The sequence below is a fragment of the Pleurodeles waltl genome, chromosome 1_2 (genome assembly GCF_031143425.1).
Source record: "Pleurodeles waltl isolate 20211129_DDA chromosome 1_2, aPleWal1.hap1.20221129, whole genome shotgun sequence".
Lineage (NCBI taxonomy): Eukaryota > Metazoa > Chordata > Amphibia > Caudata > Salamandridae > Pleurodeles > Pleurodeles waltl.
In genome coordinates this window covers 518,117,289-518,142,537 of record NC_090437.1, presented here as the reverse complement: position 1 = coordinate 518,142,537, position 25,249 = coordinate 518,117,289, and positions in this window count along the sequence as shown.

Genomic DNA, 25,249 nt, shown 5'->3' with positions numbered 1-25,249 from the left:
TGTATGTTGTAATATGCGAGGGTGGGGGTGTTTGGTGGGTGTCCCCCTAACTTTTGCCACCCCCCTCCCCCGTGTCGTAGGTGTAGTACTCACCGGTGTCTTCTGCACCTACGTAGCTGTTGGTCTTAGAGGAGCAGAAAGACAAGCGCAGGGAGTATTTGTAATTCCGGCTCCATGGAGTCCTCGTTCCTCGTGGGATGTGTTCAGGTGAGCGTTTTCCCATAGCAAAAGCTGTTTCCGCCGTGTTTTTATCCACGGTGAATCCGCCCCGGAAAAGGTGGCGGATTGGCGGGTTGTAATACTGTGGGCGGTACATTGTCTCCTGCCTGTCTGTTGGCGGTAACCACCGCGCTGCTTGTCTGTACCGCCGTGGCGGGCGATGTGTTAAAGTGGCTGTCTTAGTTGGCGGTTTCCGCCAGGGTCATAATTCACTTTTTTTGTCCGCCGGCCTGTTTGTGGTGTTTCTGCAGCTTTAGCACCGGCCGCCAGGGTTGTAATGACCACCATAGTCATGCAAACATGCATTGACACTGTCACTCCAGTGAGTGATAGACACACATATGCACACATGCACTGGCCCTAACAATCATGTGGTGCCAAACATGAATACTCAATTTTGTGCTTAATTATTTCAAGAGGGTACTCCATTTCATCATTTGTTATTATGAGAGACATGCAATGCCACATTCCTGGTGCACTGCAATACCAGTGAATCAGGTATTGTGGCTTGCGCATCAAGGGACAATGAGTTACTGTGTGATGCTCATGTGGGTTGAGTTTCGTTCAGGAATTATTGTGCTTTCAATGGTCCATTATATGTGTGCCTATGTTGTATGTAGGTTACATATGCCACATTGGCAGTGTACCCAGAGCTGTATATGCCCCCTATGACAACATGATGGCAGGTATCCTATGTGTTACTTGATGACAATGTTACGCTAAACATGGATTGGCCATTTATCTGAATCGAAACAACAAAAAGAGGTATGCTGACAGTGTCTAATTTGATCATCTGTGACAGAATGCATGGGCATAAGTGTAGTCATTGCACCTGAAATGTGTTACTCTGGGCCCTGTGTACCTATATCAGGTATTGTAAATCACAGTTTGTCACATTCATTAACTTAGATATGCCAAGTTGGGTGATCTGTGGTAATACAACCGAACTGACACTGTCCGCTAATTAAAACATGGGTTAGCAAATGTCCTACTTCTGCAATCTTGATGAGGTAGGTCTGTATTTGAAAGCACCTTGGGAATGGTGGCACTCACAGGAATGTTGGCCTGCTGATCTTAGCATACCACCATGTCTGTGCTAGCCTTCATACTGAGAAGTTAATAATTGTACATATGCTGCACTATATCAGCAGGGGTGTACCAAACGTAAAATAGCAAACTATTTTGTCACTTTAAATGTATAATGGAAGCAGTCAGTGGTCCCTTGCACAACATCATGAAAATAAATAGTTTGTGACCAAGCATTCACAAGGAGCAGGGATCCCATGATGACCCATTCACTTTAGAAATTTTTTTGGCTACAAAGTGACACAGATGGCAAATGCACCAGCTCTGTACCAGCAATTGTGCCCAAGGCAAAAATGTTGTTGGGCCATGCTATTCAATGATAGGATTTCTACGCCTACTCCGAAAAGCCACGAGATGAACCTGTTTTGTGCTACTGCAATCTGGTAGCATCCGGGCACAATTAGGTTTGGTCAAGTGAAAGATTTACTGTCCAGACGTAAACACACAGAAACAATTAACTTAGGGCCAGATGTTTATGTTTTTTTGTGCGTAGCATTTGCTTCATTTGTTTACGCTACAGCTATGGAAAGTAGCACAAACATTTTTGATATTAGCAAGTGTGCTATGCTTTGCCATCCAAAAATAATGCAAATGCTGCACAAACAAAGTCGAAATATCGGCCTAAGATATTAGCAGAGGTTAGGATGATCTTTGAATGTATGGCCATGAATACTGTTCAGACATGGTTTAAAAAAAATGGGGACTATATTGGTTCCTTGTATGTGAAATACATCCCATTCCTGGTACACTCGCAGGCCCTGAATCATAACGTGTTTTTTGCCCCATTACCATCATTTATTGACGTCAAAGCAGCACTAATTTACAACATACAGTTGTCTTTTGTAAGTTTGTGCAGCTTTTGTGTCAACAAATGATGGTAATGCGTTGCAAAAATTTTATAAATCAGGGCCACTGTTTGTTCAACTTGAATTCCACATGTCCACAAACATTGCATGCAGCATGTCACAAAATCTGCTACTGTCACTCCAGAGCATTGTACTGTACACATTAGTCAAAATTGTACTCACCAATCACCACACCCAGGTAGTCCAGCAGGTCCTGCTCTCGGGCCACCAGGTCAGCCCAGCAATGTTTTAATTGGTGGTCATTGAGCAGGCTGTTGAAGAGTCTTCGTAGGTGGAGCAGCACCTTTGCCCACCTGAGCCTCCTATCCTCCGTGTGATACCCCTGTATCACCCAGCCCCCAACCTCCAACGTCAGGGGGAAGAAGTGGCACACCAGCCACACAAAAGCCCCCCGCTCCTCCTCTCCCATTCTCCCCAGACGTGGCCTTCCCCACATCTCAAAAACAATAAGGAAAGGAAAGGGTAAAGAGGGAACAACAGGGAAAGGAGGTATGGAAAGGAAACTTAAAGAACCAACAAACCGCCCAACAATACCCCTACTAACAATGCCCACTAACACACTCCACTCCCAACAGTACAAAGACAAATCTAATAAAAAAAATGACAAAAACACACTTATACTGATTAACACAGACACTTACAAAAAAACCTGAATACAATGGCAATAGCACACAGGAGACAAAAGCACAATATTCACAGACACAACTCAATACACAGCCACACAGTCTAGAATAATCACAGACTGCAAAGTAAAAGTGAAAGTACACCCACTGTACCATTTCTGTAAATAGGATATCCTATTACATCACTTCCTGTGTCAAATGCAGGTCATTTTTTTTTTATATTTCATGAACTTTTATGACACTTATGGGCTTTGAGTCAATATTTTTTGACACATATGCAGAAAAATTCCCCCGCATTCAAGGATCAATACATTTTTAATGGATAACCGATTTCATGGGGTGCAGTGTTGGAATAAACGCTAGGGACCAATCAATGTATCATGGGTGTGAGCATCATTTTTTTAACGCATATGTGCCATATTTTGATGCAGATACGTCTTTTTTGACACTTTTGTGTAAATAAATCTGTCTTTAACTGTGTTTGTGTCATTTTTCATTTTTTAACATGCATGCAGCCTATCACTATACAAAGATAGGATGGTATGACCTGCAGTGTGTGTTCTAGTGTTTGGGCACATGTGGCAGACCACACTACAGCAGACCATAATACTCATGTTGTTGTGCTGGATTAGCTCTCCTAACTGACGCAACAACAACACAAACTTTTGGAATAAAATTGATACTTCTTGCTTCCTAGTTTGAGTAGGTGTTGCATCAATAGAGGATAGCAAGGCTATGCAACCAAACAAATAGACTCATGGCTGTGTGTTTATGTCTGTGAATTGGCTATTTAAATTGTTGTTGTGCCTCTGTGTGAACGTCACAAGAAACATTTTGCTGAATGTGCATGTATGAATGTGTTATAATTGTGTATAACCATCAGATGCCATTCATTAAGGTACATCAGTCATGATATGTGTTTGTTATATCTGTTGCGTCTTATGCTGTGTGTAGTTCCTTGACTTTGGGGACAATTTCCCATGACAAACTATACACAGGATAGATAGAGGACGGTTGGTAATGGCTATGTCAGAAATGTAACCCATCACATTTAATGAAATGTTGAATACCACCTCATGGTCACTTGTGTGTATACTACCTATGAGTCAGGCATTTGAACATGCTAGGTAGGTACAGTGTTTGTGACACAGAGTCTCAAATCCAATCCTAAACTTGTTATGTACACCACAGTTTGAGTCAAGTAAATTACCTATGTTTCTCCTGTGGCTGTGGAGGACCAGCAGACCATGCTGCATGTGTTCACATATTTCCAGTGGTTCATTGCACAAAGGTGTCCAGTTCAAGTGTGTGGCCATGTGTACCCTGTGTCAGTATTGGCCTCCATGTTGTCACAGTTATGTGCAGGTCTAGTCATGAGTATGTGAAGCCATTCCCTGAATTAACAGAGTATCCTTCAAAGAAGATTTGACCTAAAGCCAAAAATCAACTAACGACACACATGGGGATAGTCCAGCTATGGCACTGCAGAACTTTAATAAGGCTGATGACAGGCCAACCTTGGTGTGCTTAAAAACTTTATGGATCCGTAATAGGAAACAGGCAGGTTTCATCACAACATTTGTACACAGGGTGGGCTAGGAAATTCCCACTGCAACAGGGAACATCAGTGGCTCTGTGCTGATTAATCTCACAGCTAGTCACCACACAAGCCCCATCAAAAGGTGGTGGCAGAAGTGAATATGTGTGTGGACCGTCAGGGCAAAAACATGTTTTGTCTTTACATACACATTGGCAACCCTTGTTTGTTGTGCTGGAGGTATTGTACCGAATCCATGCATACAGCCATTGCACACTCTCACTGTTTGGCACTAATGAATACATGCAAAACCAGACAAGGAATGGGGGCTGGATTAGGCCATTTGAATACATGTCCCAGAACAGAATACGATAAGTAAACTGATTAAACTATACTACATATTTGAGGATTCATCGTAGACCAATCAGACACAATACCCCAGGAGGAAAGAGAGGGCATGGAAAGCAACTATGAGACAAATGTAGCCACAGGGAACCTCTATGGTAAAGACTGGAACCACTCAGGCTAACAGGATGCAGGCTCTGTCAGGAAAAAACATTAACAAGGCAAATACACAGTGAGCAGACTCTGACTGGGAAAAGCTGAAAAAACACTGGGAACTAAAAACAGTTTGTGCTATGATCTGGAACGTTCCACAATCCCCCAAGGGCTCTGTTACACAAGTGATTTGTACACCAATGCACAACAAGGAGATTCAGAAAATAGCAGCTTCTAAGCAGTTCCAGGCAGCAGCAATGGCAGGGTAGGTTCAAATGGCTGGTCTGTATGGAAGTGCTCACAGGTGTGTGCAGCTTCAATCTCTCACAAGTCCTGGAGTTGAGAATCAAGTTCAAAGGGCCAACTGGACCTTTCACATGGGAAGCAATGGACAGCTGATTACAGGTCCTACCGACTACCAGGCAGTGCATTATTGGACCTGAAGTACATGCAGAACGATGAACTATGACTATGGAATGCAATACTGAAGAGGGAAGCACACAGGAGTCCGAATGGGAGTCTGGGTGTGTGTAGATGAAGATTAGCAGGCTCCAGATAGCCCATTTACAGGGCCCCCTAGAGAAGGGTGGGCAGAGACTAAAAACATGGCAGTGGCAGGACTTATTACCTTGGATGTACTGCACAGGACATGTCTTGTGAGCAATGCTTGTCATACCTGAGGCACTCGTGCTATCCATTTTCAGCTTAGATGGCCTTCTTGTCACACATGCTCCTTGCAGAGATAGCGATGTCACACTTACTGCTGTCAAGGGTCTGGTCATACATTCCTGTTACCAATGCAATAGCACATCCACTGCCTCAAGTATGAAACACTTTTTTACCTTATGATTGATGGTGTCTTTGTTGTGTGTCATGTGCTGCAATGGACCATGTTGGCAACCTGGATGTGTCTCATAGCTGTGGTCCTCTGATATTGCCCTTCAAATGTAAATTAGACAGGATATAAGTCATTTACACTGTGTGTGATGTTGGCTGTACATTTATACCCATCAAATGTGATGTGGCTTTTTCAGTATCCTAATCTGTATTTCTGCAATGCTCCATGAAGCTAAACTCTGATTATAATTCCTAGGGATCATGTGATGCATAAAAAATTACCTAGAGCATGATTGAGTGATGAAGTGAGGTGTTTAATTACATATGATATCAAAGTGATGATGGTGACTATAGTTAGAAGAAGTTTAGTACGATGTGTTGTCTCCGACGCAATCCTGCAACTGTGTTTGGGTGTTCCCCCTCATTTTCACGGACAGCATCCTCCTCTTCCTCCTCTTCAGGCATTTGTGGGTCAGGTTCATAGAGGGGAATTTTCCTCCTTACACAAATGTTGTGCAGGATGGCACAGGTCAAAATGATCTTGCAGACCATTTCAGGGGAATATAGGAGGCTGCCTCTGGTGATTTCCAGGAACCTGAATCTGGACTTCAGAATGCCAAAAGTCCTCTCAACTATGGTGCATGTCCTACGGTGTGCCTCATTATAGGCACGCTCTGTTGCTGTGCTTGGGTTGGCAATTGGGATCATGATCCATGGCTGGATCCCGTAACCCTGATCAGCTGAAAGAGAAAGTGAGGGTATGTATTTGGTTGTTGGTTGCACCTTGATTATCTCTTAGCATGGCAGTTGTTATGTTGAGTCGTCTGTGAATCATCAGTGTTTGTGGTATTGTGTGGGATCCTAGGCTTCTGTGATGTTCTTTCTGCATTGGGTTGTTTAACTATTAAAACTGGTGTTTGGCTGATTGACCTGTTATCAGTGGTGTATTTAGAAACTTGCAGTTCAGTGTGTATCTCCCATGTGTTATGTAATGTGAAAGAAGTGTCTGTGTGCCTTCGCTGGAGGTGACATGATACTTCCACACACACAATCGATTCCACTGTGGTGGTAACACGGTTGCACTAAATGGCCTGAACATCCCATCCAATTTGACATCTACAATTGCAGGTGAAATGCAACAGTGAGGCCCTTTGATTTGGCTAGGCGACAATGCACAACACATCTCCATAAGTTGGCAGCACTGAACTATCCCATGTGTGGCAGGTTCGATGCAAACCTATTTTTGTGCCCTCACTGAGTTGGGTGATGTGCAAACGTATACCTACACTACTGAACCTGGTCCAGGTAAGCTGGCTAACTTGGTTGTAGGGGTGAAGGTTTTAGTGTCAGAAGGTCCATGTGCCTGTACACCTGTTATGTGTATGGGGAATAGTCTCAATCCGTATGTGTAGCAGCGTGCACTTTGCATTAGTGTCACATCCACATGTTTTCATAGCACAGTCCACTTCCTTATTGCTAGCTGGCAATTTCACCCCAGGAGTGATGTGAGATGTTGGTACTGCCTCAATGATTCCACGTCACCTTCATTACAGTCAGCATCATCATGCTATGTGTCTCATGGTGTTTGACCTGCAGCAAAACACTACACACCCCTTACACAGGACGTATTGGTTGGAAGGGTGTGTGATTCCTGTTGCAGTATAGATGCTCCATTGCAGCAGATGGCACAATCCGTACATGTGTGCAGTCAATGGCACCAAGCATGTGCGGGAAGCCATGAATTTGATAGAACCCCTGTTTGGTCTCCTGCTGATTCTGCTGTGTTTTGGGGAAGCTGATGTTGCGGGGTGTGAGGGAGATGATGCCATCAAGTACCTTGGGAAGGAAGGCAGAGAATGAGGGCTGTGAGATTCCGGCAACCAGGGCACCAGTGGTTTGAAAAGAGCCACTTGCCAACATGTGCAGGACAGCTAGCAGCTTGGTCTCCAGTGGAATGATATGGGGTGTCTGCAAGCTGGGTGCCAATTGTGGCTCAATGAGGCGCAGAAGCTGCTGTATGACTTGCCAGTTTAGTTTGTACCTCTGGATGATGTCATGTTCCCTGAGGCCCTAAAGGGTTGTCCTGGTCCTGAATATTCTCTCCTGCCTTCTGCATTGCCTTTGGGGTCCCTGATGGTGAGGTGGAAGCTGCTGCTGATGCTCCTGTGTTCTGCGTCTTCGTGCATGCTGGATGAATAGCACCTCCATGTCTTCCTTTTGGAGCTCTGATGTTGTTTCAGTGAGTTTTCCTTAAGTAGTGATGTGTTTGCCCCATTTTAACACCTGCCCTGACCCAGGCATTAAATTTTGGCGCAAATCGGGATTTGCACCATTTTCCGGCTCCGCCTACCAGACGTGCTACTTTTTTGCGTGGTTGGATAAATATGGCATACAGGTGTTTAAGTTATTTTTTAGACGGGAATGCCTACCTTGCATCTCATTGACGCAAGGCGGTTTCACGCATCCAGAAAATGACGCACGCTGGGATATTTTGACGTTAGATGGGTCTAGCCTCAAAGTATAAATATGGTGTTAAGTTTGCGCTGAATTAGTGAAAAAAACAATTACGCTAATCCGGCGCACAGGGAATATAAATATGGGCCTTTGTCTTTTCAACACCTGCGCTGCTGATCTAAGCAAGGGAAGAGAATTTAGGGCAAAATTATTCAACATGAAATTGGAGATGAATGCATTTTAATAAGTGTATGTGCTTGTCAATTCGATGCCACTTGAAACCCACAGTGAAATACAAAATATCATTGACAGCTGCAAATCTATACCTGAATATATTCATAAACCTAACAGCTAACTAGTAGTGTATTTACATTCATTAGCAATGTGTGCGCCAGTATCCAATGTTGTATCACAGATTTTTTTACAGGCAAATGAGGGAAACTGATTATGGTGAGTTGTGGACAACTCCACAATACTACTAATAATGTAATATTATAGTTATCAATAATACATTTTTCCATGTCAACTGTCTGTATTGTCGTGCATAACTGTTTCTTAGTGAATATTTGCTCACTGTGACAGTTACCTTTGTTTTAGCCATTTCATCATGATCTTTCCCTATTTCTATTTCATGTATTCTTCTGTTCTCTCACTCCATTTTCTCTTTTATCTCCATGTCATTCTCACCCTTCCAGTTCACTTTCTATCTCCAGGTTTCCTGGACCCTAAGCTATTTTCTCTCTAGCTGTTTCTCTCCACTTTTTGTTATCTCTCTTTACCCCTCTGCCTTGGCCCCTTAGTAACTCTTGTTCTTCCATTCCTCATTCTCCCCTTCTTTTCACATCTTTTGTTAAATTTAACCTTGGTTCCTTGTCTATTGCTCTACCATTTGCTCCTTACTCTGAAAGTATCTCTCTCTCTCCCACTTCCGTGTTTACGTCTCTCATTCTCTCGCACACTTTCCACTACTTAAAACATTATTTTAACTCACCTCTTCCTCGTTCATCCCAATCTACTTTCCATCACATTCTACCTTCATATTGACGTCCCTGTTCCATCTCTTTCCATTCTCTCCTGCACCTCTGTTTACTTGACTCTTCATTATTTTACATTCCCCGCAGGAGTGTGCCATCCTGAGCACATGCCTGACCTAAGTGCTATTGGTCTTCTTGCAGTTTTTAGGATGAATTTATTGCATATATAATGTATATGTAACTTAACCCCTTCGCTGCCAGGACCTTTCCTCCTCAGGTGCCAGGCCTTTTTTTGGCTATTTGGGGCAGTTCGCACTTAGACTCTCATAACTTTTGGTCCACATAAGGTACCCACGCCAAATGTGCGTCCTTTTTGTTCCAACATCATAGGGATTCTAGTGGTACTCAAAGTTTGTGGGTTCCCCTGGAGGAGACCAATAAATCACCCAAATACAGCAAAAGTTGTGTTTGTTTTTTTTTAAATGGGGGGAAAGGGCTGCAGAAGAAGGCTTGTGGTTTTTTTCCCTGACAATGGGATCAACAATGGATTTACAGTCCTAAAATCACCATCTTCCCAGCTTTCAAGAACAGGCACACTTCAATCAGAAAAGCACATTTTGCAACAAAATTTACTGGGACATACCCCATTTTTACTATATTTTGTGCTTTTAGCCCCCTTCCAGTTAGTTACAGAAATGGGTGTGAAACCAATAATGGGTCCCGGATAGCTAAACATTTCTGAAAAGTAGACAACATTTTGAATTCAGCAAGGGGTCATTTGTATAGATCCTACAAGGTTTTCCTACAGACAATAACAGCTGAAATAAAAAAATATTGAAATTGAGGTGAAAAAACTGCAATTTTTCTCCACGTTTTACTCTGTAATTTTTTTCTGCCATGTCAGATTTTCAAAAGCAATATACTGTTAAGTCTGCTGGACTCTTCTGGTTGTGGGGATATATAGGGCTTGTAGGTTCATTAAGAACCCTAGGTACCCAGAGCCAATATATGAACTGCAGCTTGCAATGGGTTCTCATTGTATACAGCAATTCATTTGCTGAAATATAATGAGTGAAAGATAGGTATAAAGGTAACCTTTGTATTTCCGAAATGGGCCCAAGATAAGGTGTTGAGAAGCAGTGGTTATTTGCACATCTCTGAATTCCAGGGTCCCCATATTAGCATGTGAATTATAGGGCATTTCTTTAATAGATGTCTTTTTTACACACATTTGGAGGGAAAAAATGTAGAGAAAGACAAGGGGCAATAACACTTGTTCTTCTATTTTGTGTTCCCCCATGTCTCCCGATAAAAATGGTACCTCACTTGTGTGGGTAGGCCTAGTGTCCGCAACAGGAAACACAACATGGACACATCACATTTTTACATTGAAATCTGACGTGTTTTTGCAAAGAGCCTAGCTGTGGATTTTGTCCTCTAGCTCAACCGGTTCCTGGAGAAACCTACCAAACCTGTGCATTTTTTTAAACTAGACACCTAGGGAAATCCAGGAAGGGGTGACTTTTGGGGCTCTCACCATGTTCTATTACCCAGAATCCTTTGCAAACCTCAGAATTTGGCCCAAAAAACACTTTTTCCTCACATTTCGGTGATAGAAAGTTCTGGAATCTGAGAGGAGCCACAAATTTCCTTCCACCCAGCATTCTCCCATGTCTCCCGGTAAAAATGTTACCACATTCGTGTGGGTAGGCCAAGTGCCCGCGGCAGGATATGCCCCAAAACACAACATGGACACATCACACTTTCCCAAAGAAAACAGAGCTGCATTTTGCAAAGTGCCTAGCTGTGGATTTGACCTCTAGCTAAGCCGGCACCTAGTGAAACCTACAAAACCTGTGCATTTTTTAAAAATAGACACCTAGGAGAATCCAAGATGGGGTGACCTGTGGGGCTCTCACAAGTTCTGTTACCCAGAATCCTTTGCAAACCTCAAAATTTGACAAAAAAAACTACTATTTCCTCACATTTCAGTGATAGAAAGTTCTGGAATCTAAGAGGAGCCACACATTTCCTTCCACCCAGCATTCCCTCAAGTCTCCCGATAAATATGGTAGCTCACTTGTATGGGTAGGCCTAGTGCCATCGAAAGGAAATGCTCCAAAACATTATGTGGACCCATCAAAATTATCAAATACAAAACTACCTGTTTTTGCGGGGTTAGGGGCACCTGCGTTTTTGGTCCTGGGCTCAGGAGCCATATAGGGAAACCTACCAAACCCAAACATTACTGAAAACTAGAAGCCCGAAGGAGTCTCGGGAGGTGTGACTTGTGTGGATCCCCCAGTGTTCTCTTACCCAGAATCCTCAGCTGACCTTAAATTTAGCTAAAAAATAAAATGTTTCCCATATTTCTGTGTGGGATCACCGCACCGGGACAAATTTCCTACCACCCAGCGTTCCCCTCAGTCTCCCGGTAAAAATGATACCTCACTTGTGTAGGTGGGCCAAGTGACTGTGACATGGAAGAGCCAAAAACAAGTCAAAATTTAGGCGAAACCAAAGTTGGTCCAAAAGGGCAGTTTGAAAAAAAACTTCTTTAGGCTGACAAGTGGGGCAGGCTTTTTATCGGTATAGAAGCAACAATGATGGGTTGTAGGAACTTTGTGGATTCCTGCAGATTCCAGAAGGCTCCATCACAAAAATGTGGGAAAAATGTGTGATTTCCAGCAAAGTTGGAGGTTTGCAGGGCATTGTGGGTAAGAAAATGATGAGAGGTGCATGTGAAGCACACCAACCTGGCATCACCCAGATGTTTAGTTTTCAGATGTGTCTAGGTCTTGTAGATTTTTCTACACTGCAGCGTCCCAAAGTCCAAAAAGTGCAGCCCTCACCATTCCAAGTAGGACGATTTTGAGAGTTAGACAAGCTCTCATGGCCCAAATGTAAAACCAAAACCCAAATTAATCAAATGTCCTCTTGCTTGCTGTGGGATAAGATGTTTTAGTGTGCGGGTGGAGAGCTGAAAGCATGTTGCCCCCTTCAGTCCAGGTGGAGGCACAACCATGCCCATACTGGTTTGTAGCCATGTCCTCACTATATATTTGTTTTAATTCCCTGGCATCTAGTAGGTTATCTCCCCCCCGGGGAGTGTATCAGGGATAATTGCCCCATCTGCCCACCGGTGGGCAGAACAACTTTGGCTCCATTTATTTGGGGTGGGAGTATGGCCATATTCCCACCCTCTTTTAAAAAATAAAAAATCTTCCCTGGTCTCTGGTAGGCTTTCCAAAAATATGCCGATCTGCCCCCAACAGTAGTGTGTCCCCTTGGGGATCAACCGTTGCCAAAGAGGCTGCCCCCCCCAAACAAAATACACACACACACCAATCACTGGTGCCTTAGTGGTTTCTGCCCCCTGGGGGAAGATCGGCCTAATATAAATAGGGCGATCTGCCCCCAAGGAGAGCAGAAATGGCCTGAGATAAAGTTGCCCCCCAGGGGAGTGACCCTTCCCTAAGGGCTTGCTCCCCATGTGTGAAATTGGCGCAAATAAAAAAATAATCCCTGTTGCCTAGTGGTTTCTATCCCCCTTGGGAGCAGATCGGCCTAATAAACATAGGCTGAGATAGCCTAAAATAAAATTGCCTCCTAGGGGAGCGACCCTTGCCTAAGGGGTCGCTCCCCATTGGTAAAAAAAAAAAAAAAGTCCCTGGTGCCTAGTGCTTTTTGCCCCCTGTGGGGGCAAATCGGCCTAATTCAAATATGCCGATCTGCCGCCCAGGGGGGCAGGAATGGTCTAAAATAAATTTGCCCCCGAGGGGAGTGAGCCTTGCCTAAGGTGTCACTCCCCTTACCTGAAACTGACCTAAAAAAAAATCCCTGGTGTCTAGTGGTTTCTGCACCCCTTGGGGGCAGATTGGACTAATAAAAATAGAAATGTCCTAAAGATAATTTTGTCCCCAGGGGAGCGACCCTTGCCTAAGCGGTCGCTCCCCACATGTAAAAAAAATTAAAATAATAATAAATGATCCCTGGTGTCTAGAGGTTTCTGCCCCCAGGGGGCAGATCGACCTAATTAGAAAAGGTGATCTGCCCCCGGGGGGGCAGAAATAGACGTACAATAATTTGGCCCCCTGGGGAGCAACCTTTGCCCAGGGGCTCACTCCCCCTATGTCAATAACAACAACAAAAAACTCCCTGGTGTCTAGTGGGGATCGCTTCACGATCAGGCTGTAGCAATGCTCAGAGAGACATCAAAGGAAAGGAAAGGCCTTTCCTTTCCTTTGATGCCTCTCTCGCCCCCTCCACGTGATTAGAAGAGAAATGCTTCTGCATTTCTATTCCGATCCGCGCTTGAAGCTCAAGCAGCCTCTGATGAGGTCAGTGCACAATCGTACGCTGACATCATCAGACATCACTGGGGGGGGGGGTGGAATGAGAAGCAATTCCCCTTCCACCCCTACCCTGGGAGTGTGGGGGCGAGGCTCATGGGGCGAGCGCTAGAGCTCCCCCATGAGCCAGTCCTAGGATTTAACGATTATGTCCTTGTTGCCTCGGTGCCACGGACATAACCGTTACGTCCTTGGCTGCAAAGGGGTTAAAAAAGCAAAGGTTACAGAAACAATATCGTTAGGCTCACATTTTAAATGTACAAAAGCATAAAAATTCAGCTATTATACTTAGAATATTAGAGTTATTTCAAGTAACTATAACTCGTGCCCTATGGCACTAACCTATGGAAACATGGTACTAACTATACCCACTGGTGACTGCCAGTAGCAGGTATATATATCCAATACTTGTCCCCACTCTTTGAACGATAAAGCTAGTTACTGGCAGTCAATGCATTTCAGCTACTCTGTAGCCTTTGTCAATTTAATGTAAACTCCAACTTCCTCGTAAAAATACACAGGTGGTTCATAAACAGTGAAAACATACTATTAATACAAATAGCAGGATGCATCAATAGAAAAACCGTCCCCAAAAACAGTGAATTATGAATTCATCATATAAAAATAATATTGCCCCCCATATCTGTATAGTTAGAAAAACATGGGCTAAGGTGGGGTGTTTTTTGCACTGTTGGACTTGACACATAACAAGGCTCCAACAGGGAGCTGGGAGTGTTGAATATATGATAATAATATAGTACTTTATTAAAAGAGAACTATTATTCATATTGTGAATTTACAGCAGCAGAATAATTTAATGCACTTTTGCACCTAAATTAGCTAATGTACAAAAGCAATTGTGATTTAGGGCTACATATTCAAATTTTTGTTTTGCGAAGTGCAATTTGCGATCCGTTTTGGGAGTCGCAAAACAAAATGTACAGCAACGTTAAGCACACTGTTTGCAATTCCTAATGGGGTCGCAAATGACCTACCTCATCAATATTCATTAGGTAGGTTGCAATTTGCGGCCCCATTGGGAATGGCCAGAACTCACAGGGATGGTGGCCTGGTGGGGACAGCAGGCCACCATGTCTGTGAGTGCTTTTCAGTAAAGCAGTTTTATTTAAATGCAGTCCGTTTCCTTAAAGGAAAACGGGATGCATTTAAAAAAGAAAAATGAAAAGTTTTGTTTTTTATGTTTTTCAGAGTAGGCAGTGGTCCTGTCCATGGAACCACTGCCTTGGCTGAAAAAATATTTTCGCTACCATTCACAAAGGGGAAGGTGCCCTGTGGGGACCCCTTCCCATTTGCGAAATGGTTAACACCAACTTGAAATTGGTGTTAAGTGCAATTGTTTTGCGACCGTATTCACGGTTAGTAAGCAATCATAAATGCCATTCAGATGCGGTTTTAGAAAGGGACACCCTGAACACGTCCCTTCCTAATACGAATCGCAAAACCCAAATTGCGATTTGGTAACAAGTTACCGAATTGCAATTTGGGCTTTGTACATCCCAAAAAGCATTTTTCTAATCACAATCAGGCTGATTCTGTGAATCGGGCAGTTTGCGACTAGGAAAAATCCTTTGTACATGTGTCCCTTAGTCTTTAATTTCTCACTACATTCCATTTTTAAATATGCAATGTGTTTCATGGGGGAAAAGATAGTAGACAGGGCATTACTAACAAACCTTAAGGCCCTAATGTAAACAACAAAAAATGCTGTACCCATTGTATGTGATAACATCCTCAATCTAGTCCTAATATGTACACTACAGAGCCCAGTCCGCAAAGCCATTTGAGCAGGCAAGTTTGACTTACACAGGCAAATAGAGGTTTAGCTGCAAGGTACTCACTAAAGGTCACTTTACAGTCATAAATTATTTTCTTCTCGTTCATTATGACCACACAGAGTTAATATTACAGGAGAAAAGTCCATTCAAGGGGTGGGAAGTGGTGGTTCCAGGGCGTTATTTGCCTAAAAGGTTTGAGTGCACTCTAACTTGCAAACTGCTCTCAAACTCCTCCCTGGTTCATTCACATCATGCAAGAGGATAGATATGTACGATTTTCAAGAGCAGGATTAAAAGCGTTTCAAATGTGGGAAGGGGTAAAGGAACACTGCCAAAAGTAATGGATTGTAACATGGTCCCTTCCCCCGCCACCTGCCTCTCAGTAAACGCATTGTACACCTGGACTAACTCACTGTCCGGCGCTCCACTGCTTCCTATAGTATTAGGCTAGTGCTAAACAAGTACCTATAAATATGCTGACGCATTCAACCACCCATGGGCGCCCTTTGGATGAATCCTTGCAAATAGTCTAGTCTACTCTCGGGAAGCATTGACAACGGGAATAGACAGCAGAATTAGCTCAAATGCTTACTTCTGGAATTCGACTGTTTCTTTAAATATTCGCCCCTTCTGCTATGCTTGGCCATTTGCACAGATGCTACTTCTAGAAGCTAGCTCGATGTAGGGGATGCAAAATTATTATCATGTGATATAAAGCACAGAATATAGTGGCGATATACCCTTACCTGAAACACGAACGACTTATCTGATGAATCACAAAGCAGAAATAAGAAATGAAAGTGAGAAACATAAACCTTAACAGAATAAATAACTCTCGTTTTCTGACCTGACCTCTTTGGCTGATAGGTCTGGGTGAAATTAGACAGCATGCCAGCAACAGGAATTGCTGACACTGAAGTAGTCATTCGTAAAGCCTAAAAATAAGCTATCTTGTATAATGTTACAAAAAGAGTCTGTACTAGCGTGAAAATAAATCGTCCGAACATTTACTTTGATAAGCCGATTAAAGAAGGTAGGTTGGCTAGAAAGATACATTTGCGTTTATATCAAACAACTGTGTGAATAAATAACTGAAATTGTCATATCCTATTAATGTAAGAGTTGTGTTCTTGAATCATGTCTCATCTCTTGTGCTGAATTGGCTCCATTTTTTATTGTTCACTGTAAGATCTCATGTTCCTTTAAGAGTGCTTGATTTTTTTACATCAAAGCTAAAGTTAGAATGATGAAGAGCAATGCCAGTTTTGTAATCTGCGTTACATATCGCCTTTTCAATTGTTTTCTCCTCAAGATCCGGAGACCCTTAACAGCAGCATCTTAGAGATACAATGTACGAAGAGCCTGTCCTCGGACTCTTGTCAGGATTTCTTCCTGTCCTCATCAATGCGTCGGTAAATTAAACTCGGAACTTGAACATATCCAGTAGCAATTGATGAGCCCGATTTCGTTGTGCAGTAATCTAGTCTCAGCTGCTGCTCCGACTGAACTCTTTCGCATCCTCATTGCTTCTTTCTCCTGGACACAGGACCACACATCTCTTTTATCACTGCCTTGAGGCCATTATGGTGTTCAGTTGTTTTTATTGAAGTGAACCCTGGGCTCAGCTGCGATAGACGCTCTTCTTTAAATTACTTTCCTTTTTCAGCTAAAAAATAAATTGAAAACAAAGTCATCCGCTTCGTCCGATTTTTTATATATTTACTAGGGGAGTAAAGAACGGACACAAAACTAGAGAGAACTGTAAGAACAAATTAGGGTATGGAATAATTTTTGTGGTTGACGGCCCTTTGAGAGGCCTGAAGAGGGCTGGGCTAAATCTCACTTTTGAGTCCCCTATTCTTACGTTCAGCTTCATAAAAAGCCGAAAAGATGTTCAGACCTGAGACTACATTCGATTTTGAAGCCCAGACCTAAATGGTCCTCCTTGCCCAACGTTTGGGAGCCCCTGGGTGTTTGGTCCTGCAATGTGAATTGAGGACCCATCAGATTAATAGAATAATAAAGTTAACGCAGGAGGTTGTGTGCCACCACACACTATAAGCCCCAATGATAATATATAAACAAAACCCTCTTTAGGTCTGGTTTGAAGGCTCAACTGTATGTACCTTATGTGATCAACAGAAAAAAAGCTTTAAGAAGCATTGCTGCCTTTACCCACATTCCGAACTTCCTTATTGCAGGATTTGATTGGACAGAAGTTGTGTGCTTCTGTGGACAAAGTGTGCTGGTATTGTACAAATTATGCTAAATAGGGTAGGTCTGACGTGGTTATGGGGACCTCAATGTCCAAAGCTGTAAGCCTAAGTCATTTATTAGGAAGCTGGAAAGTGCAAGCAGGTGTGCCAGGGAGGGGTGGTGTGATGGGGTTAGTGAAATTACAGCACACGTTTGAGACTGTCTAGGTGGAACAAGATGGCAGTTCTAGGTTAGCTGTGCGCAGAGATCTCCCGAATGGCGCCCAAGCCAGAATTGAGAAACACAGTTCAGAGCCATCTGAAGATCAGATGCGACCCAAAGCCTTGCCCCCATGATTGAGGTGGTGACGGCTTGTGGGTTTCCCTCGAGGCACCTGCTGCATGCGTGGAGAGGTCGCATTGCTGAGCCGGGAGGCCACGGAGGCTGGCAGCTTTCCTTTGATGGTTTTCCCTGTCATAGGGCAGTGGACAGAGCAAGAAGTGTTTTTCTGTGAAGGAGTGTCAGACTGTGGCCAAAAACAGGTGTTGTTTTCGTTGTTTTCTTGAGTGCAAGGGCGAGCTGCCATCTGGACAGTGAGGGGTAGCTTCTATTGACGAAGCCTGAGACGAAGGTGCTCTGGATTGGATGTTGTGCTGAGCGGCTAGTGGCCTCACTCTCCTGGCATTTTGTCTGTCAATTTAAGATTGCTACAAAGTGGCGACATGGAAACCTGCTGTAGAAACCTTGAAAACTGGCTTGTAGCTAGTTCTGGTTGGAGCACATGAAGATCTACTCCATGGAATTCTGCTTAGTTGGGTAAAAACTCTGAGGAATTCCGTGGAATTCTGTGGAGTTCCACATGCGGAGGAGTGCTGTCTGCCCTACCACCCTTGCATTGAATGTGCCCAATAGCAGAAGCGCTAAGCAGGGTCAGGCCCAACCCTGCTTACCGCTTCCAAGATCGGACGCATTCAGGCCAGGGCATGTTGAAACACAGGTTTCAGGCCTCTTGTGCTGACACAGCCCACCGGCTTGGAGCCACACCTACACACTTCCCTTCACCAATTGCCCTCCTTCACAAACTGGCTTCAGAGGCCAAGAACACCCCCTTTCTCGCTTTGTCTGCACTTACACAGAGTTTCAGACCACCATTTCTTTAGGGCTCAGCATTAACAGCACTAAACCAGTTCACAACTGGCAGCCTGGTATTTTCACAAAGTGCCTAGTCTTGCTATAGTTTCTTCAATTTTGACCATTTTTTCTCTGATCTCCTGAACCTGTAGCCAGCACTGAAGAGTGTCTTTAAAACATAATTTGCTTTTTAAAAGTGTGTAAACTTAATGGAAGGCTGACGGTTACGTTGCTGCTGTGAGCTCATTGTACATACATAGGTGTTCATGCTGGCGGTCTGAACACAGACCACCAGCCCGTTGAAGACCCCGCCAGCCATATTATCAACATTCCACTGGGCTGACTGGCCGAAACAGTGTTTCCGCTAGCCGGCCCAGTGGAATGCTGGGCCTGGACATTGCCGACGATGTGGAGCCGTCGTCAATGCTGCAATGCGGTGGGTGCAGCAGCACCCGTCATGCATATACCTGCCCGTAAATCAGGCAGTGACCTGCGCAGCGGGGCTGTGCAAAGGGGCCCACAAGCACCCCTTCCGCCAGCCTTTCTCTGGTGGGGGAAACTGCCAGAGAAAGGCTGGAGGAACAAGTGTTCTTTATCCGGATGGTGGCGCTGCTTGCAGCACAGCCCTGTCAGATAAATCTGCCATCGTCAGGATGCCTGTCGGAGGAAGTCTGCTGGTGGCAGAGGGCCGCCTGTGGCAGTCTTCCCTTGTTTAATATATGACAGGCCAGACCACCATGCCGGTGGCGGTTATTTCCGCCGCAGCCGGCCTGACGGTCTGGACCACCATGTTCATAATGAGGCCCATAGTTTTGAATCTATGCCTATGTGCACTTCCGGTGGGCATTCAAATCCACTGCAAATACATTCACCTTGCTGTTTAGATTAACTACTCTGCTAAAAACGTCAGCTTGGAAGAAACTAGCTACTGATAAAAGCATGTTTGCCTTTTGAGATCCACGTAGTCAGTACTTTGTTCTTTCGTCAATCCCTTTGGCCCTTGTTCTGGCTAAACCATAGATAACACATTGAAGACCATCTGCTTTCTGATCAGTTGTTGGAGGTGGTCAATGGTTAGCTATCGATCTTCTAATTGGATGGGCATTGGGTTTGGTTGTTGTCTCTTTCTCAGAAGACTTTTATTCTTGATGTGATTCACTGGTTTCTGCAATCTTTTGACAACGTTTTTGCTGGTTTTTTCCCATTGTTTATGAGATGCAGCACTTACTGTAACAGTGATAACATATTTGATATTCTTCACCCATCAGTTTCAATCTTTTGTGAACTTTGCCTTGCCGTATTTCTGAAGTATCTCAAACTCTCTTCTGCCTAGCCGCAGTTGAGGTTAGCTTTTCTTTCAGATTAGTTTGGCATATGAGACATTTGTCTATGGTGAAGGAGTCCTCAGATTTTGTATTTAGCAATACTCTGTCAGGAGTAAAGATCCTCTGCTACCACCTGCTTCACTCAAGTTTACACATTTGAATTATTGGAAAACCTGAAACAAAACAATATTAAAATATAATGGCTAAAACACATCATTATAGAGCTGCCATTTTGGAAAATGACAGAAGGGTTGCTCTAAGGAGTTATTTGCTGTCCCTGTAAGACTACTTGACCCCCAAAATTAAGTATATAGGTCTCATGGTGCCTGCAAAATTACATCAGTAAAGCAGACCATCTCTCCAGTTACCCTGTTGATATGACTCTTCCTAGAATGTCCCCACTAAGTGACAAATGTTCAAGTACCAGGTTTCTCAGCTCATGTCTCAAAATACTTGTCACTAAGAGATTCTCACACTCAAGTTCCAGGTCCAGTGCCACCTGCCTGATGTCTCAAGCCATTGTCACAAGTAATATTCCCATAAGCTCCTTACAGTCATATGTCCTAGTTTGCATACCAATATTCCAGCTCACACTCATGCCAATAGCTGTGCGACACATGGGGCCTGATTCTAACTTTGGAGGACGGTGTTAAACCGTCCCAAAAGTGGCGGATATACCACCTACCGTATTACGAGTTCCATAGGATATAATGGACTCGTAATACGGTAGGTGGTATATCCGCCACTTTTGGGACGGTTTAACACCGTCCTCCAAAGTTAGAATCAGGCCCATGGTGTCTGTTTCGTGCCACTATTCTCTTGCTCTTAATGCATGGTTCGAGGCATGTTCTAAGTAGTATAACCATGCATTTTGTGTATCACATATGCTTTCAGAATCAATATTTTTGAAGCTACAAAGGGTAAGGTAAATATTAGATTTAGCATACTCGGGTATATGGTATAAGTGTTTAAAAATGTCTTATATTCTTCACAAAAAATCCAAACACCTTTGCCTAGTCCCAAATTTTAAGTTACAGATTTTCTGATTTTTTTACAGTATTTGCTGATCAATCATGTAAGATCAATTTCCATGAACTGTAAATGGAAGCTAAAGGTTGTATAATGCCACACAGAATTGATGCACTCTTCATGTTTACAACATAGGGGGTCATTCTGACCCTGGCGGCCGGTGGCCGCCAGGGCCACCGACCACGGGAGCACCGCCAACAGGCTGGCGGTGCTCCCACGAGCATTCTGACCGCGGCGGTTCAGCCGCGGTCAGAAGCGGCAAGTCGGCGGGCTCCCGCCGACTTACCGCTGCTCGGGGGAATCCTTCATTGCGGCGGAGCGCGCTCCGCCGCCATGACGATTCAGACCCCCCCTACCGCCATCCTGTTCATGGCGGGAAAGCCGCCATGAACAGGATGGCGGTAGGGGGGGTCGCGGGGCCCCTGGGGGCCCCTGCCGTGCCCATGCCAATGGCATGGGCACGGCAGGGGCCCCCGTAAGAGGGCCCCGCAAAGTATTTCAGTGTCTGCCTTGCAGACACTGAAATACGCGACGGGTGCCACTGCACCCGTCGCACCTTCCCACTCCGCCGGCTCGATTACGAGCCGGCATCCTCGTGGGAAGGGAGTTTTTCCCTGGGCTGGCGGGCGGTCTTTTGGAGACCGCCCGCCAGCCCAGTGAAAAACTCATAATACCCTCCGCGGTCTTCTGACCGCGGAGCGGTATAATGGGGGCGGAATTCTGGCGGGCGGCCTCCGCCGCCCGCCAGAATCAGAATCACCCCCATAGTCTCTATAGATCTAGAAGAAGAGGCTGGTCATCATAGGCTTTTTCATAGGAGCACTCTACCAAGAAAATAATCCTTTTGAATATGTACATGTTGGTGCTCTATCATGAAATATCCTGTTTTTTATTTTTGCACAACACTTCCAGAATTGTCGTGGCAAATCGAATTGCAGTAACTCAACTAAAGCTGGTCACCTTTACAATGCCAGGCAACGAATCAGTTCAGCACCACATCGTCAGTGATCTGACGGGCCGATAAAACCAGCCTTTAGGCTGGCAAATTTGATCAACCCACATGTCTAAAAAGACCATCCAGAGTAGACTTTAAAAAAAGATCGCTTTGCCCAAACCTACATCTCCAACAATACAAAATAGGCATTCTAGAATGTTCCTTTGGATGATGATGGCAGTAAGGTGTTTTGAGACGTACTGTGATGTCATTCACCTCATGGGCCCTTTTAACTATGCACAGTTTAGCCATTACATGCTACTGTCCATAGGAAAAGTGAATTAAGTGATAGATGAATTTAATTACTGACATTTTGAAGATTTCATTAATATATTTTAACTTATAGGAGATCAGTACAACATCAGTTAACTTTCAGAACAGAAGCATGGTACATAGATAGTTGCACAACTATGTTTTCCGAGGTCCATTACCAGATATTGATGCAGGTCTATAGCAGTCCAAGATCATCAGGTTACTGATGAGACCATAAAGATTATGTTAAACTGAAGTCCGAGCATATTACGAGCAATATAGACCTTAATGCAAATAAGGAATGTGGCTCCCCATTGACTTAAAAAAACACAACAATTCATGTGAAGTGGGTCCCACAAACCTTAGGCTCTAAGCCCACTGCACCTGCTACACCATTGACGGCTATGTCCCTACCTGGAGTGAATCTAGCCATTTAAGCTGTGTGATTTGCATCAGCAGCGGTTTCTTCTCTAGGGTGGGGGAGCGTCAGCCCCTATGCCCACAGTGAGCCATGCAGCCCAAAATAATTGGCATTGCAAAGATTTCATTGCCATTTTATTTTTACCAATGCAGTGTACACCAGCCTGAAGACATGCTTGCCATGTCCTCTCCTGCTGATTGGCGACTGGAGCAGTGGCTTGACTGGGTGCTCCAATGTACATGTGTCACTTTGGCTGGCTGTTCTGTGCCACAGTGAGCACAGGTTAATTTAGTGTTTGCTTGGACTTTACCTCGACTAGCGTTGTAGTTACTCATACCCCAGTCAACCTGTAACCCAATTTTTAACATTGATTTTCAGCTATAAACTGAGGACTTGTGTTTGTGCAGTGCCATTTGTTAATTTGGTTTACCCTTCCATTCCATGTCTCGGACCAATTTGAATTTTAAATTCTCCCAGATTGGCATTTTTTATTTTTCCCAAAATCATGTCTCTGTCTTCTGGATCTACAACTACACCAGCAAGAATAGAATTTGAGGTGGACAACATAGAGCTATACACGATGGCTCATCTCAAGGACCTCTGCAAGGAGTTTGTACTTCCTATTAAGAGAACTACCAGGAAGGCGGAGTTGCAAAAGGCACTAAGAGCCTGGGCAGAAGATGACTCTATATTGGTTGAGACCACAGGAGAGGATGTGGAATGGTGGGCCCTCAGGAGGACCCTTCTGAAGAACCACCTGCAGCAGAAGAGGAGGATTTGATTCCTGAAATAGAGGATCCTGCCAGAACAGGCAGCAATATCACTTTCGGCAGATTATCCCCAGAAAAGCTGGGGTAGAGGAGGGAGGTGAGAGAGTTTGGCAGATGGCCAAATTAAAGAGGGAGGCAGATGAAAAAAAGGCTGAAAGGGCCTTGGAAGACAGAAAGGCTGTAAGTGACTGGGAAGAAAGAAAGTTGTTGTTGCCTCATGACCTGAGTCTCAAAGAGGTGGATGTCAAAGACAGACAGGCAGATTCCAGTAGTGATGGTGGCAGCATACCTGCAATACCTGAAGGACAGAAAAGATTTCCCACACCTAAGGATTTGGCGCTCAGTTATGTGGTGGGGGATGACAAAGGCAAAATGTTTTTATCTATGAAGTAGGACTGAGGGTTCACAAGGTACTTGAAGAGCACTGGGGACAAGGGGTCTGTGGAAACACATGCCTTCTGTGGAGAGGGACCCACTTCTGACACTAGAGGTTGGGAAACTAACAAAGTACACCCCCTATGAAGGTCATTATACTTGCCAATTTTGTGCTGACCCCTGTAAAGTACTGCCAAAGGTTCAGGGACAGTCAGAAGCTCCCCAACTAATCCTAGGTAGATTTATTTGGACCCCTCACTATGCATGACTCAGTAAGTCAACGCCATCTCCTTCTCCTGCTTCAACACCCTCCGCATGCTCCGAAAGATCTACAAATGGATACCCACCAAAACCAGAAGAACAGCCACCCAAGTGGCAAGATGGACTACGGCAATGCCGTCTACGCAGGAACCACGGCCAAACTCCAGAAGAGGCTGCAACACACCCAGAACACCTCTGCACACCTCATCCTGGACATCCCCCTCCACTGCCACATCACAGACCACCTGAAAAACCTGCACTGGCTCCCAGTCAACAAGAGAATCACCTTCAAACTCCTCATCCACGCTCACAAAGCACTGCACAACACTGGACCAAAATACCTCAACAGACAACTCTCCTTCTACACCTCGACCTGGCATCTCCGCTCCGCCGACATCGCCCTTGCAACCATCCCATGCGTCTGCAGAACTACAACCAGTGGTAGATCATTCTTGCACCTTGCCGCCAAAATGTGGAACACTCTTCCAACCCACCTGCACCAGACCAAAGACCTCCTTACCTTCAGGAAACTTCTCAAGACCTGGCTGTTCGAGCAGTAGCAGCAGCACCTCACCCCCTCCTTCTCCCCTCCCCTCCTCAGAGCCTTGAGACCCTCACAGATGAGTAGTGCTCTTTACAAATTCCTGATTGATTGATTGATTGGTTGATTTTGTGGAATACTCAAGCAAGGCACTAAATGGTATGGTAATGGCAGTAAGGTTAGTGATTTTCATGGGTTATACCATTTGATCATGAGAGAGCACATGCTCAGTGTCTGGTTTACAGAGCTGCCTCAGGACCTAATTGACATTAAGCTGACTGACCACTGGAAGCTTGCTGAGACGACTGACCTCTGATCCAGTACCAGAGTGTCCAAAAAGGTATCTCAGGGGGGGCAAAGGTGATCAGGGTTCCAACCAGAAGAAAGAGGGGGGGGAGAAAAACTTAAATGTAAGGAATTCTCTAAAGGCCCCCAAATAATTCCCAAGGGAGTAGTAGTAACCAGTCCTGGTACTATCTTATGAAGAAATTGTTATTTGATCACAATGTAGGGAGGTTTGTATCCCACTGTACTGAGTGCTACAGATATGGGCACTCCAAGGGAAACTCCAAATGTCCAAAGAGGCCACAGCCCTCGCACTCTTGGTTAGACAGAAGGGTTGGAAAGAGTATCTGTCAACAAGGACATAGTCCAAGTTAGCTTTGGGCAGAAGACAGAGGTCACTCTAGTTTCCCTGGGGGAATAAGGATAT